Consider the following 16,196-nt stretch of genomic DNA (forward strand, 5'->3'; position numbering starts at 1 on the left):
CAAATCTTAGGCTGTCGGGACTCTATCTATCAAGGGACTCTACAGATCATGACCCAGAAACGGGTTACGTTATAAATGGAAAAGGCTATAATATCAACTAGAGTTGAAATGCAGCGTTTTGGAGCCTTCTGAATAATGTAGAATCACTTAGGTTTAAGGACAGACTACCTAGTCTGGACCATGGGGTCTGTGTGGTCTGATTTTCTATGTAAAACTATGTAAATCTCTGAATGAAGTGAATATTTATTTTTTCGATAAAAAAATAGCATGTATACATATAGTTATTGTGGATGTACTTGATCATAGTCTAATAACAATAACAATATATATTAGCAACCTAAAAAAAAAAAGAATTGGACAGGAAGAATTATCCAATAAATCTAATAAATAAATCCGAGCAATCTGGTACTGGTACCGAGCATTCTGGTACCGGTACCGTACCGTTTAGCTGGTACCGCTAGTACCGGTACTGGTACCGGTACCTGCCCACAGTGCCCACCCCCACACTGATGGTATCACACTGCCGGGGCTATAGACTAGAGGGCGTTGTCCCATGACCTAACAAACACTGAGGAAGAACATTGCCTATTGGAGGAATACGTATCCCTGCAAGTTACCTGCTGACACCCTTCATCGCAACACATCCTGGCCCACAGTCACATAAGGAGTAAGTGATATAGATATTATTCTAGTGTTTGCCCATACTCACCTCTCTCTACCAAAATTGGCTAGGGGGCCTTTGGGACTGCGGGGAATGCGGCAGTAAACATGAAATGCGTCGCAAACACATAGTTTTTGAGTCATAGGGGGTTGTAAAATACCCTTGATGTAGGGAAATTCCTTACATTTACATAGATATAGGGAAATTCCTTACATTCAGGGATTTTTTTACCACGTACGAAAACCATGCAATTTCAATCAGCCTCCATAGCAAAGCCTCCCCATTAGAAGGTTATGTAAAGTTAGGTTGGAGTAGTTTAAATATATTCGAGGTATTTTTTGCCTAATACGAAAACCACGCAATTTCACTCAGTCTCCTTTGCAGAGGGGGGGGACGAGGGGGGCGAAGCCCAGAAATGCCCGAATTTTCTCTTTTACTATACTCCCACATGAGCACCACGTGTAACAAAACATGAAAAATGAATCCAGACTAGGAAAGGTTTGCTGGCGCCGGGTATCGAACCCGCGACCAGTGTAACGAAAGAGCCACTCCTCTACCAGTCGGCCAAAGAGGTACCCCCCTGGCAGAGGGAGTTATGGGAGGCTCGCCCATCAGGCTTAGTCGCTGTGGCACTACACGGCTCCCATTCCTATGTAGATTAATTTGTGTGTGTTAAGATTTCCCATTTTTCATGAACTTCGGAGAGCATGGGCCATCACTCTTAACTGTTACCCCTTAGGGGAGACACAACAGAATCACAGGAGAGGATGCTACCGCCTTGCCACCAGTGAAATGCCCGAATTTTCTCTTTTCTACACACCCACACGACCACCGCGTGTAATGAAACACACGAGAAATTAATCCAGACAAGGAAAGATTTTGCTGGCGCCGAGGATCGAACCCGCGACTAGCGTAACGGGAGAGCCACTCCTTTACCAGTTGGCCAAAGAGGTACCTCCCTGGCAGAGGGAGTTATGGGAGGCTCGCCCATCAGGCTTAGTCGCCGTGGCGCTACAGCCCCCCCATTAGGAGGTTATGTAAAGTTAGGTTGGAGTAGTTTAGGACAATTTACAGTTTCACCCAACCAACGATTTTCTTATGTGGTTCATGATTTTCTGGTGATAAATGTAGTGAATTACATGATTTTGTACCACATTTCCTCCGCAAATGTCTACTTTTCGAGTTATGCCTCTTTTCAGTATTATTCTAGTGTTTGCCCATACTCACCCCTCACAACCAAAATTGGCTAGGGGGTCATTGAGACTGCAGGGAATGCGGTGGTAAAAATGAAATGCGTCAATTATGCATAGTTTTTGAGTTAGGTAGGGGGTTGAAAAATACCCTAGATGTAGGGAAATTCCTTACAATTACTTCGATGTAAGGAAATTTCGTACATTCCGGGATTTTTTACAACGTACGGAAACCACGCAATTTCACTCACTCTCCATACCAAAAATGGGTTTGAGGGGGGCGAAGCCCCTGTTACAGTATTAAGGTCAGTGAAGCATCTAAATGGCAAGTAATTTACTTCATAAGAATCTTGCAACCGTCAGATACGACTATGTATTCACTTACTGGTAGCACGTACGAATGCGTGAAGCAGGTTTGGTACAACGTACGAACACATGAAGCAGATTAGTGATGAAGCTTCTTCAGAGGAGGACGGGTCTGGTGAAGCCGCCGGACCATCTTGGCATCGTCAGTAATGTAATAGCTAATGTTGAAGAAGCACCTCTTTCAATGTCCCTCAGTTAGCTGTTAGGTTGTAAAGTTCAATTGGGGCACTTAAAGAGCGGGGGGGTCCAGGGGGGGGCACAGCTTGTTTAGCAGGGGGCTCGAAGGGGGCAAAGTCCCCCCTGTTAGCAGGTCGTAAAGTTCGGTTGGAGTAGTTTAACCCTTTCATTGCTAAACGCTCGCAGCGAGCGTTAGATGTATCTACTTGTGGTACTAAGTGCTCGCTGCGAGCTCCACCCGCACTCAAATCTCCTGCGTATGAGAGTGTTCCAACACTAATTCTCACAACACAGGATTGCCAATTTGGTGGAAAATCATATCAGCCCAGTGCGGTAAATGTACGGACGAGTAACTGGTGGATGTTCTTGCCCAATATAGTGGCATTTTTGCATAGCTTCACCTATCACCTGACAGATTCTTTGACCAAATAGTTGTAAATATTGCAGTTGGCAATACTCCCTTGCCAGAATCTGAAGGAGAGATGTCCGCAGTTCCCTCAATATGGCTGATCATCCCGCACGCACCGACGTAAGTGTTAACATTCAACACTCCCTGAACGTGCATGTACGTTCGCAAGAAAGGCATACATAACCGACTCCTATAGATCTGGACCTCCTCTTTCCAATGGTGTTTTTGGTTTTTAGCTGTGATGAATAGTTTTTGAGATACAGAGGTTAAACGAGACCCCCCATTGGGCTGCCTGACTGCGCCTGAGGGGATAGTCACGTCTGCACTGTGTGCAAGGAAAGGGTTAAATATGCTCCTCCACTCAAATACCCCGACTTCCCGCAGGTCCCCCAAGATCGTTGGGGGAAGGGGCTGGATCTGAATCCGCTACTGGCGCTGCCCTAAATGTAGGGAATTTCCCTAGATCTAGGAGATTTTTGTCCCCCCCCACAAAAAAGCGCGATTGCGACGGATTTCATGTTCCCCACCCAAAACCCCGCATTCCCACAGGTCCCCAAGCTTGTTTTGTGGGTGAGGGGGGTGTATGGGTAAACACTAGAATTTTCATAGCTGGGCGTTATCACGATAAGTTATCGCGATACTTTATTGCTGATAACAAAATTGAGTTATCGGCCATCCGCTACTTATTTATATATATATATCGGTATCTTCGTTACTTTTGTAACCAAATAGCGATAATCGCTACTTTTTCCGCCTCTCAGAAAAAAAAAATTGTCTCCTCCCATTGCGCGTGCGTGGCCCAGGCGCCTGGTGTTGTATGAAAAAACTTCGGGTTATGAAATATCTTTGGTGAAGAGATTTCATACTTAGATCATCAACATTAAAACACTAAGTTATGTTTTATGTTAGACTCAAAAATCAATATATCAAAGAGAAAAATCATTTAACTTTGCCCCCCAAAATTATTATTCACTGCCTCAAATTTGATATTCCATATTTGTTTGTGAGCATGCCATGATATTGAAGGCACCTGGTGTTGTGTTATTTGGTGTCCCATGTCAAAAGCTGGCGCTTTTGTTTACAAACACTGGTCTCTCGTGAACTGCGCATGTTCAGACCAGTAAGCGTAGCCCTGTACAGTCTCACAAAGCTTTTTAACACATTATGAGTTGCTGGAAGGCTGAATCAGACATATAGTACCACCATCCTCGCTGTTTCTAGAACGACACTCTGTACATATAATTACAACTCGTACAGAGTGTCATTCTAGAGACAGCGGGGATGGTGGTAGTGGTACTGTATGTCTGATTTAGCCTTCCAGCAACTCTTCAGTACGGTTAAAAAGCTTTGTGAGCCTGTACAGGTCTACGCTTGCTGGTCTGAGCATGCGCAGTGTTTGTAAACAAAAGCGCCAGCATTTGACGGTGGGGACGCCAAATAACACAACACCTGTTCAGGCATTTCTAGTATTACCGTCCCTATGTATGTGTCACTGTGTGGTTTTCAGGTTTTGTAAGTTTTCCAAAATACAGATAATGAAAATTTAAATTCATCTGTTTTTTTTATTTGAAATATCAATATAGTATCGTTTTTGCCTATCCGACTTATCGCTAGCTAGTATCGGAATTGTGGATTTATATTGGGTATCGGTTATCGCCTATATTTGTGTCTCCAGTTGACGAATATCGGTTATCACCGATGAGGTTTTCCATTATCAGTTATCGGTTATCGGGAATAAGGTTTTCTGTTATCATGCCCAGCTATGAGAATTTTACCCTCTTTTCAAGTTATGCCTATCCCCTGCCATCAACAATCTTGGGGGACCTGTGGGAACACAGGTTTTTTGGGTGGGGGAGCATGAAATCGAGTAATATGCATTTAAAATGAGGTCGAGAAATCAACAGAATCACAGAACACCAGTGAAAAGGCATAACCTACATTTGTTTTGGTGGGAGCGGCGGAAGCAGTCCATTGGGAGGTGAACAGTGTTGCCAACGATATGCGATCCACTACATTTAGCAAAAATACCTGCGGCCATGAGGAGGTGAGCTGCATTGCCATTTCTTTTTTTACAGCAAAGGAAAGAGCTCACAGGCAAAAAAAAGGGAAATAATAAAATTTATAATTTAGAAAATACTGCTAATCACTGCTCCTATAAAAAGGGTTTAGAAGACTGGCCGGCGGGTGCAATATATATTCCGTCCAGTAAAGGTAAGGGATTATCATTTAAATCGGGGGGTTCCAGGACCTTGGTTAGGAGGGGGGTCATTGGGGGCCAAGCCCCCCCCCGGTCGCTGTTAGGTCATAAAGTTCGGGTGGAATAATTTAAATATATGCTCCCCCACCAGAACCCCCGATTTCCCTCGGGTCCCCCAAGATCATATTAATATGGGGAGGGGTCCAGCCTTGGTTAGGAGGGGGGTCAAGGGGGGCAAAGCCCCCTCAGTTAGGTGGGTCGTACAGTTCGGTTGGAATAATTTAAATATGCTCCCCACCAGTACCTTCCGATTTCTCAAAGGTCCCCCAAGATCATTATAATGTGGGGGGAGGGTCCAGGGGGGGGCAAAGCCCCCCTTGGTTAGGAGGGGGGTCGAGTGGGGCCCTCAGTTAGTTAGGTCGTTAAGTTTGGTTGGAATAATTTAAATATGCTCCCCACCGTAACCCCCCGAATTCTCACGGGTTCCCCAAGATAGTTACAATGTGGGGAGGGGGGGGTCCAGGAGGGACGAAGCTAGTTAGGTCATAAAGTTCGGTTGGAATAATTTAAATATTCTCCCCACCAGAACCCCCTGAATTCTCACAGGTCCCCCAAGATCGTTATAATGTGTGTGGGGGTGGGGTGGGTGGGGGGGTGAAGTCCCCCTTGGCTAGGAGGGGGGTCGAGGGGGGTGAAGCCCCCCTCAGTTAGAGGTTAGGTTATACAAAGTTGGGTTGGGGTAGTGTGAAGGACAGGGCCCAGGCGTGGTTAGGTGGAGGGGACGCCAGATCAAGTCCCTCGTTAGGCCTGGTATCCCTCAGCTTCCCTGGGTGCATGGTGAGATAAACACTAGAGTGGCTTTTACATTAATTGCCTCCTCAACACCCACACACACGGGATAAGTATAGTATTCCTGGTGTAGCGTCGCCCAGCATCAACATAGTCCCGGTTGGAGAGGGCCAGGGGCCACTGGCAGGGTGGTGACGTGGCGGCGAGACGGTGTCGTGCCGTTGGAGTTGGAAGGGCCCAGGGGCCACAAGTAGAATGGAGATGAGGCAGCGAGATGAAGCCACTACGTCCGATGAGGAGGAGAGCAATGACGGGGACAGCAGACTGGCAGGGCTCGTGTCAGCCACAACCCCGCTCAGCAGTGAGCAGAATGGGAGGCTGGTAAAGGTGTTAATGTCGGCTGAGTCCCAGGGTAGTCTCCCCCACACCTCCACGCCGGTCCTCCACATCACGTTCCTTCGAACCCTTGGAGGTATGGAGCAGGGTTCGAAGCGCGTTACCGCGGCCTTTGAGAGGATTAGCAGGGCTCGAAGTGCACCTGCTGAGGTGAAACAAGGGTAAATAAGTAGTCTTCCCTCACAGGTAGTTTAAGTATATTTATTCGACATTCGGTGTGGGCCATTGGAATACCCAGCGCGGGACGGAGTGGGAGGGTGGCGGTGGGGGTGAAGCAGTAGTTGTAAAGAAATACCGTGTTTGGTGTTTCGAAACTGCGGTCCATTGGAGCAGTAAGATTTAGTGTTTGCCAGTCAGTTTAAAGTAGGGATGTACTGATCCCAAAATTTTTAACGATACCGATACCCCAATATTTGACCAATACTGATACTGATACCTGTGCACTGATTTTTTTTTTTTATACAACAATTCCAGCAACTAAAGGGCAATGTCAAATGTTAAGAAAAAAAAGACCCACTACTCGTTGTTTCACCATAGAAGGGAAGAAAAAGAAAGTAATCAGTGCTGGCCTGAAAAAAGGTGTCCATAGTCAAGAATTTCTTTTTATCAAGTTTTTTATTAATAAACTTAGGTCCCTTAACCCTTAGATTACGGCGACTGTATATGTAAGTATGCTACCACACACCCCACCCATATGGGGATCATATATATAATCATCACACTCTTCGCTCCCTACGTTTCAAATATACTGCCGGTTCTTGACTCAGAATAATGGTGGAGGCATCTGGCATCCGTACACACTCTCAATCGTCTCAGCGCATGCCCTACCGAAGGCCACAGATCATTTTCCACTTTTGTTCGGAATACATCTGTCATGTCTCGTGACGCGTCAAGCAGTTCCTCTGCTCCGGGCGGAAGTAGAGCGCGAGCGGATCAAAGTGACTGACTGATGACTGCTATGGTAGTGACATTGAGAGAGAGAGAGAGAGAGAGAGAGAGTGTGTGGGCTGCTTCCACGCGACACGTCACGGCCACGAGAAAATGCGCAATATTTTCGGCTGTCATAACTTTTTTTATTATTATTAGGAGAGAAGTTTTATTACACCACCATATATACTACATGAATATACAATTATTGCAAAGACACCATTTCCACCTCTTTTTAATGTCTAAATTTTCCCCGTGCACAGCATCCAGAGAAATATCTCGCCACCCGTACTCCAAGGGTTAAAGACATGGGTAAAAAATCAAATGAAAAACATAGTAATATAAAGTCGTACTAATTATTTGATTATGCATGGAGTATGGATTTTTGCAAAAGGCAAATACTGTAATTTCTATAGTTATGATAATTTAACTTAAAAAAGCAAAATTTCCGAAACAATTCTACAAGTGAACAATTTCCTTAGAAAAATTACCCCCTCAAAAAAAAAAAAAACATTCATTGCAGTTTTGCCTGTTTTTTAATAACTGAAATTTGACATTTTTAAATTGTAATTTAAAAACATAAGCCTTTCACCAGTTTCAGCATTAAGGCGATTCCTGTTAGAGCTTTACCTTAATTGCCGTACATTTAGGCAGAAGACTGTGAAGAAATCCCCAGACCCTGGCAGTGTGCCCTGTTGCGGGGCGACCGTCTGACTGACTGATGCAGGCAAATGAGGGGAGTGGAGGGGCTCTGCCAATCCCGCGCCAAAACTACTATAGTCTGTTTCATTCCATCTAGCCACCAACAAAGCGGGAATTTTGATGGATGTGGCACCTGAATGAGATGAAATATGAGTATCTGAAATGCTATAGACCATTCGAGTATGATCAGACTATACTGTTTGATAAACAAATTGTTCCTCCATGTGCTTGTATGGTAATTATCGATGAAAATCTTCTGTGTGCGGTTCATATACGATGGCTTCAGGGTTTTCTGTATACACAAACATTTAAATATATCATTGAAAATATAAAGTTGATCTTCACGCAGTTACAAACTCACAATGCGCAGGTGCCAAATCTATGTTTGTGAGTGGACAGACGGAACGAAACGGACTATAGTACTAAACCTGTATTGTATGCGTCCGCGGTACCAAAGGCTATAGTAATACTAAGTATTATATACTTGTATTCAAAGTAATATGAATCTTATCGTTTAAAGTGATGAAAATTAAATCGCGGGAAATTCCAAATTATATATCATGATACTAGATCATTACACTTTTCTAATATTTTTCAGCAATTTAGAAAATCCAATTTCTGTTGAATTTCCAACAAATGACATGCGACGTGCAAAACTCCTTCAAGTATCGGTCGTATCAGCAGAAAATCACCCGATACCGATACTCTTAAAATGTGCTGATACCACTGATACTGATACCGATACCGATACATCGGTACATCCCTAGTTCAAAGATGGCCACGGTGTGTGCTGGTTGTATGGACAACTACTGGGAGTTTATTAAACAATTTTATCTGGACGACAAAGCTGCACTAAACATCTTTTAAGAAGTCATGGTGTCCTTCCTTTAGAAGTACAGTGCCCAGACTGTAAACTTCCCTGTATTTACAGGGAGGAGAGGCAGCAGCAGCAGCAGCAGTAGCGTCACCAAAACCATCAACATCTGGTCAGTAAGGTAATGCTGTTGTTGTGGTTTTCATTTCCTGAACTTGGCGAAAGCAACAATTTTCTCATGTTCTTTATCTTTTTCTTGTGATATATTTAGTGAATTGAATGATGTTTTACCTCATTTTCGTCACAAATCTCTACTTTTTAAGTTATGCCTATCCTGTCATCAATCGTCACAAATGCATATTTTAGGTTGTTAAAAATAATTAATAGAAATCTCTTAGTTACTATTCCATCTAGGAAAGTTAGAAATCTTTGGCCAGAGTATTTCAATAACGATTTTCCCAGAAAAACTCACCCTTGTGCTATGTAGCGCTTCATTGGAAGTACTGCTCACCTTCCAGTGGCCGCAGCTAATTTTGCTGTATGTAGCGAATCGTTGGCAACACTGCTTACCTCCCAATGGCCACTTTCACCACCGCTGCCCAAACTGTAATGTTTGCCTTTTCACTGGTGTTTTAATATGATTCTGTTGATTTCTCAACATCATTTGAAGTGCACATTACTCGATTTCATGCTCCCCCACCCAAAAACCCCGTGTTCCCACAGGTCCCCCAAGATCGTTGAGGGGAGGGGATAGGCATAACTTGAAAAGAGGCATAACTCGAAAAGTAGACATTTGCGACAGAAATGAGGTACAAAATCATGCAGTTCACTACATTTATCACCAGAAAACATGAACCACTTGAGAATATCATTGGTTGGGTGAAACTAAATTGACCGTAGTTTAAATATATTTGAGGGATTTTTTACCACGTACGGAAACCACGCAATTTCACTCAGTCTCCTTAGCAGGGGGGGTCGCGGGGGGCAAGGCCCCCCTGTTAGAAGGTGAGTCGAGGTTAGGTTATGTAAAGTTTGGTTGGAGTAGTTTAACCCCTTTGGCACTGCTCCGCTTTCCAGCGCTCCACTCCCCCGTACCGCTCTCCACCCGGTCGCCCGTGTCACTGAACAAAGGGAATGGGTCGGACATGAACCACCACCCTTGGTCAACAATAGGTTCAGTGTCATCCAATAACTCATCATCACTGTCGTCTTGAACGTCACTATCGCCACTAACATAACTTTCGTTGCTCTGTTCCTCATCAGACCTACCTGGCAGGTACTCTGACCCCGACTCAAAAAGCTCATCACTCGACATGACGCCGTAACATGCAAAAAAGTCCGTCACGTAACTGAATCAAATATGGCTAGGGGTAGGGAGCACAAAAACACTGTAATCCTGCTTGTATGGATGCCTGGGGCAAACTGAGGGGTGTAGCGCTGTGAGTGGGCTTCTATGCCGTAACGTTGCCCCACGTCATTGGCATCTGGGACTCTGATTGGGTCCCAGGATTGTGGGCGGAGCTTCAGCCATCTGCAGCACACAAAGTCTGTCCATAAACACCACCCAATGCCTCCAAACCACTTTCATTTCAGCGCTAATAAAAAAGATGTACTCCCGTACGTCCCGGTATGGTTTACTGAAGCAAAAAAGATGTACATGTGTACGTCCCGGTGCGGAAGGGGTTAAATATATTCAACATACAGTGTGAGCTGTTGAAAATATGCAGTGTGGGACGGGAAGTTTCCATAAACATTCAGGAGTAGGGAATTTTTCCCATTTTAGGGAGGGGGAGGCGGACCTCTTGTAAAGAATTACCAACATTAGTTTAGTTAGGTTATGTTACGTTAGATTAGGTACTTTATGCTTTCCCCTACACGTACGTATGAGTGTTGCTAGATTGGGCGAAGAGTATAGTGTATTGGGCTACTTGACGAGGCTGCACGTGACTTTTTGGGCTACTTCCCATTAATCTGCCCTATTTGTTTAACATGATTTGCCTACCTTGTCTTGAAAGCCACTATTAAGGTACTTGTGAAGCATCCAAACAGTAAGTAATTTTTTGTCATAATCTTGCAACCATGTCATATACGACTGTATTTACTTACTTGTATTATGAATGCGTGAAGCAGGTTCGAACGCAGGTTACTTGTGTTAAAAAATTTTCCATTGGAATTCAGGTTATTAATTATTCTCTGTTTGTAAATTGGTTTGTGCTGTTCTCAAGTACCCAATAATCTTCTTTGCTGAGGACACGTCAAAGTTTGTTGGTGTTAAGTGAGTGTTCTGATGCTAATTGGTTCATGGATAGAGAAAGTCAATATCTGTCAGGGTTATTTATTTCACAAAAAACATACAAAGGTTGTAAGGACAAACAAAACACATAGGATAGGTGTTTGTGTGTGTCTGCGTGTATATGAATGTTGTGTAGTGTAGATGACATATAAGTGTGAGTGTATGTGGCAAACAATATATATAAGTTAACAATAGGAGGACGAGGACAGACAGTTGAAGATAAACGAGTAACAAGAAGAGTTAACAATGAAGACGCGACACGACAGACAGGGAGACGAGACAGCGACAGAAACGTTAATGGCACAAATAATTATGAGTCTGTGCTGCGCACTCCATTTTCTTAGTCACCAGGGAAGAAGAGCACAAGGCTTTCAGCGGTGACTGCTGCAAGTTGTATTCAGCCAATAGTGATGCTCCGTGTAGGTACATACATAAGTGGAGTGTTATAGTGTTTGGTTGTTGGTGGTTGGTTCGAAACCAGGTTAGTCAGGATTCACGTGTTCGAACAGCTCGGGCAGGAGGTTCGGGAGCCTGCACTTGCGGCAGAACCTGCAGTAGTCTCTAGGGCATGGCGCTGGATGGATCACGGGTAGCCAGTGGTTTTGCTTATGTCAGTGATAAACAATGAAGATACACCATGTTTGGTGCCATGGACTCTACTAGCAGGACAGAAACCTTGCGATGAGGTGACAAGCTACCTGAACTGGTGCTAGCGAGAGGGCGTGAGTGTGATGTAGGCGGTTTATGTGGACGCAGCTGGCCGCCAGCGCTACGCCAGACCAGTGAAGTGAGCATCGTTTTGGTGGGTTCACTACGTACAGTTGAGTCGTGTATGGCGCAGTTAATTGCGCCATAGGAAACCGCGTCATAGGAATAACTAAACCTATGGAGAAAATACAATTTGGTTCTGGCCCTTGCCATTTTGCTCCACCCACACACCCTTTTTTTTTTTTTTTGTTCATTCTAGCCCAAGCGCACTGGTAGGCATTATCTACCATTGTTGCTATGGTAATAGTGTCTCACTGGCAGAAAAATGGCGTCTGCTGATTTTGACGATGTTTAAACATGCATCACTAGCTGTTCTGGCCAACGAGCTCCTTGCAACAGAGGATGAAAAGGAAGCTGCATTGGTTATGGTGGCACAGAGAGGTGAAATTCAATGGAAGCACTTATATGTGTTTGTTTGGGCCGCCATATTTGCTGATGACATCATCACAGCACGGAGGCGCTCCACCTCTCCAAACTGAGCTGCAGCAATCAGTCCGGATCGGCAACTCGGGCTGTGGCGTCACGCGTTTGAGAGCACACGGATCGGTCCGTGCGGCCCGAGTCGCTCTCTCAAATGCAGCCCGGGGGTGCTTTTGAGAGAGCGACTCGGGCCGCCCTTGGGCGCCCAGACCACCCGGACCCATCTATCAAACGCTTTTGTGCGCCTCTCAGTTAAGCCTTGTCGTTGCTATGATAACGGCGTCTCAATGGCAGCAAAATGGCGTCCGCTGATCTTCCTGGAGGACGTTTACTAGCTGATCTGGCAGCAAAATGGCGTCCGCTGATCTTCCTGAACTCGGGCTGTGGTGTCACGCGTTTGAGGACCCAGGCACGGCCATCTATATAAAAAGCCTGAGCGATGGGCTGTGACGTCATCAACCTCAGTCATCTCTTTTGCTCCCTCTCCCTTGCTCTGTCCTCTCCTTCACTCTGTCGGCCATGGTGCTTCGTATATTATGCAATAATTTATAAATGCTTTCCTGGACCTTTATAAGTGAATAATATATAAGATAGTAATTCTTCTTTAACTTAAATATAATTAGTTCTTTACCATTTATTAGTTGTCACTGTCACATAGTTTTATATTAACATCAGCAATTCATTGCAACTACCCTGGCATAAAATTTTGGATTCTATAATTGGGATAGAGAAACCCACAACATGGTTTTAATTACAAATTCTAATTACTTTTTATCATAGTAAGAACAGTGAATGATGAACATGATTGACATTAACCTCAGTAATATTATCCCATTAACATCTTAAGCTTACTTTTTTCCCCGCCTTCCTACTCTGGTGTATGAGATCATTTTCTTTGGTGCAGAAATTGTTGAGTAAGGCATTTGCTGACGCCCACACTAACATTTCCTGAACTTTATCTATGCTGTGTTCATTACCGCAATTATTTACTGGTAGGAAAACATCATTATCTGCAAGGATATTCATTGTTATTTCTGTGGCGACATTTCACTGGTTCAATGAATGTGTGAAGTTAGGGTTTGCTGTTAGTTTATTGACTACAATATAATTGTACATAACTATATTGACTACTCCCTCATCAGGGTAGACAAGAAAAACTCTGGTAATGCCTTGTATGTAGCTGTTACTGTCTGGCAAATCCTCAACATTTTCAATACATGTTAGGAAATCTACATAAATTACATTTTTTTTATATTTTTGGGTAACCACATAGGGTAACCACATAGCAGCAATAGCCTGCCAAATATGTGAGAACTGGAAGATAATCCATGTTTTTTTCAATATCATCCCGTGTAATTTCCACACCAAAGTTATTGAAATTAAATAAATCATCACTGCATTTTCTCCCATTTCGTTTCTTTTAAATCAGATAATAAGTTTACGTTCTGGTTTCTGGGGGGTATTTTCTGTACTGACATGAAAATTAATATATATATATATATATATATATATATATATATATATATATATATATATATATATATATATATATATATATATATATATATATATATATATATATATATATATATATATATATATATATATATATATATATATATATATATATATATATATATATATATATATATATATATATATATATATATATATATATATATATATATATATATATATATATATATATATATATATATATATATATATATATATATATATATATATATATATATATATATATATATATATATATATATATATATATATATATATATATATTATATATATATATATATATATATATATATATATATATATATATATATATATATATATATATATATATATATATATATATATAGGTGATAACCGATATTCGTTAATTGGAGACACAAATATAGGCGATGACCAATAACCGATACCCGATATAAATCAACAATTCTGATACTAGCTAGCGATAAGTCCGATAGGCAAAAACGATACTATATTGATATTTCAAATAAAAAACAAAGATGAATTCAAATTTTCATCATCTGTATTTTATAAAACTTATAAAACCTGAAAACCACATGTTGACACGTACATATGGACGGTAATACTAGAAACGCCTGAACCGGTGTTGTGTTATTTGGTGTCCCCACCGTCAAATACAAACACTGGTCTCTCGTGAACTGCGCATGCTCAGACCAGCAAGCGTAGACCTGTACAGGCTCAAAAAGCTTTTTAACCATAATTAAGAGTTGCTGGAAGGCTGAATCAGACATACAGTACCACTACCACCATCCCCGCTGTTTCTAGAATTACACTCTGTACGAGTTGTATTAATATGTACAGAGTGTCGTTCTAGAAACAGCGAGGATCGTGGTACTGTATGTCTGATTCAGCCTTCCAGCAACTCTGTTAAAAAGCTTTGTGAGACTGTGCAGTTCACGAGATATAAGTGTTTGTAAACAAAAGCGCCAGCTTTTGACATGGGACACCAAATAACATAACACCAGGTGCCTTCAATACCATGGCATGCTCACAAACGAATATGGAATATCAAATTTGAGGCAGTGAATAATCATTTTTGGGGCAAAGTTAAATGATTTTTCTCTTTGATATATTGATTTTTGAGTAACATAAAAAAAATAACCTAGTGTTTTAATGTTGATGATCTAAGTATGATATCTTTTCACCGAAGGTGAATATATATATATATATATATATATATATATATATATATATATATATATATATATATATATATATATATATATATATATCTATATATATATATATATATATATATATATATATATTACCCTCTCGAGTTTCGCGCTTGCTTCATTCCGAAGGTATAGCGCTAAACTCGAGGATCGCGAAACTCAAGGTATTGAAATACATGAAAAAGCGCTTATTGGTTCCAACCCGTGGAAAACAAACCCTTTTTTTTCGACTTGACTCCCTTGTTTTCACAATTTTTTTTCGACTTTACTCCCTTGTTATCTCCAAATACTTACTTTGGTAATAGACAGCAAATGGGAAGTGAGAACAGGTCGTTTTCAAGCCGCAGTTGAAGCCGGCTGCGTTACAACTGGCTGGCAGTTATGAATACACGCTTGTGATCCACGTGGTGTCATCTGCTAAAGGAAGGGCGGTCGCTCGCGGTCACCCGTGGGACAGTTGGACAAACCAATATTTTCTGATCGTTTTCTGTGTTATGAAATAATCTGCTAACTCTTTCTGTTATAAATCATTAAATCACTAACATCATGATTGACTTGTCAATGCCTATTGAACGTCAACCGCTGCCGCAGCCGCAAAATAGCTCACAGAGAGGTTCAACTTGCTTACTGCTTCCATATTTCCCTCACTGCTCACAAAGACCACAAGCGGACAAACTAGAACAAATCCAGGCAAATTAACACTTTTAATGCTGTGTATTCCCACAGCGCGCATGCGTGATGGACAGGAGAATGACTAATTTCAGCAGGGAGATATTTCTTGCAACACCTGCCAGTGTAGTGGACCTTCTTCTTCTTTTGACCTGTAATGCTTTGTATCGCTTCTTAGTTCCTCTTCTCCACACTTTTATACTTCACAACATGCACTTAGGGCCGCTTTCACAGTCATTTTGTTTGTTTTGATCGTTACCAGTGGTGGGGATCGCCGCTCTATAAAGTCTGTCCAAATTAACTTGGCCAATTTGCACCGAGAAGCCCCTCCCCCATTCTGGCTTAGCTCTGCCCCCCTTTCACCTGATTGGCTGTTGATGACATCATGCACTGTATCAAAGACACGTACCAAATATATATGATTGAGATAATCTAACAAGTTTCATGATTAAGTGGAGAAAATTATGTGACAAAAATTTGTATTTTTTGTTTTTCAAAGACAAAACAAAATATCCAAAGTTTTCTTGCTGGGAAATGTAGATAGGTAAACAAAGTTTCTATGGTATTTTTTTCAAAGCAACTAACTGAAAAATAATGTGTGAAAAAAAAAAAAACTTTGTTCGAGTTTCTCCTAAACTTCACCCAAATTTAATGAAATTCACAGATTATCATACCTTTACACCTACAAA

General features: G+C 42.0%; 1 protein-coding gene across 3 annotated transcripts in view; it reads left to right on the plus strand.

The window, feature by feature from the left end:
* Window positions 1–472: 472 nt before the first annotated feature.
* Window positions 473–16,196, plus strand: part of LOC126981368 (probable serine hydrolase) — a 35,604-nt gene continuing 19,880 nt past the window's right edge. Inside the window, exons 1-2 of one of the 3 annotated variants that reach the window (XM_050832390.1) lie at window positions 473–667; window positions 8,746–8,809. The gene's annotated coding sequence lies outside the window, so the exon portion shown is untranslated. The remainder of the gene's footprint in view (window positions 668–8,745; window positions 8,810–16,196) is intronic. The other 2 variants (XM_050832392.1, XM_050832391.1) reach the window with 2 other exon arrangements.

The sequence above is a fragment of the Eriocheir sinensis genome, chromosome 47, assembly GCF_024679095.1.
Source record: "Eriocheir sinensis breed Jianghai 21 chromosome 47, ASM2467909v1, whole genome shotgun sequence".
Lineage (NCBI taxonomy): Eukaryota > Metazoa > Arthropoda > Malacostraca > Decapoda > Varunidae > Eriocheir > Eriocheir sinensis.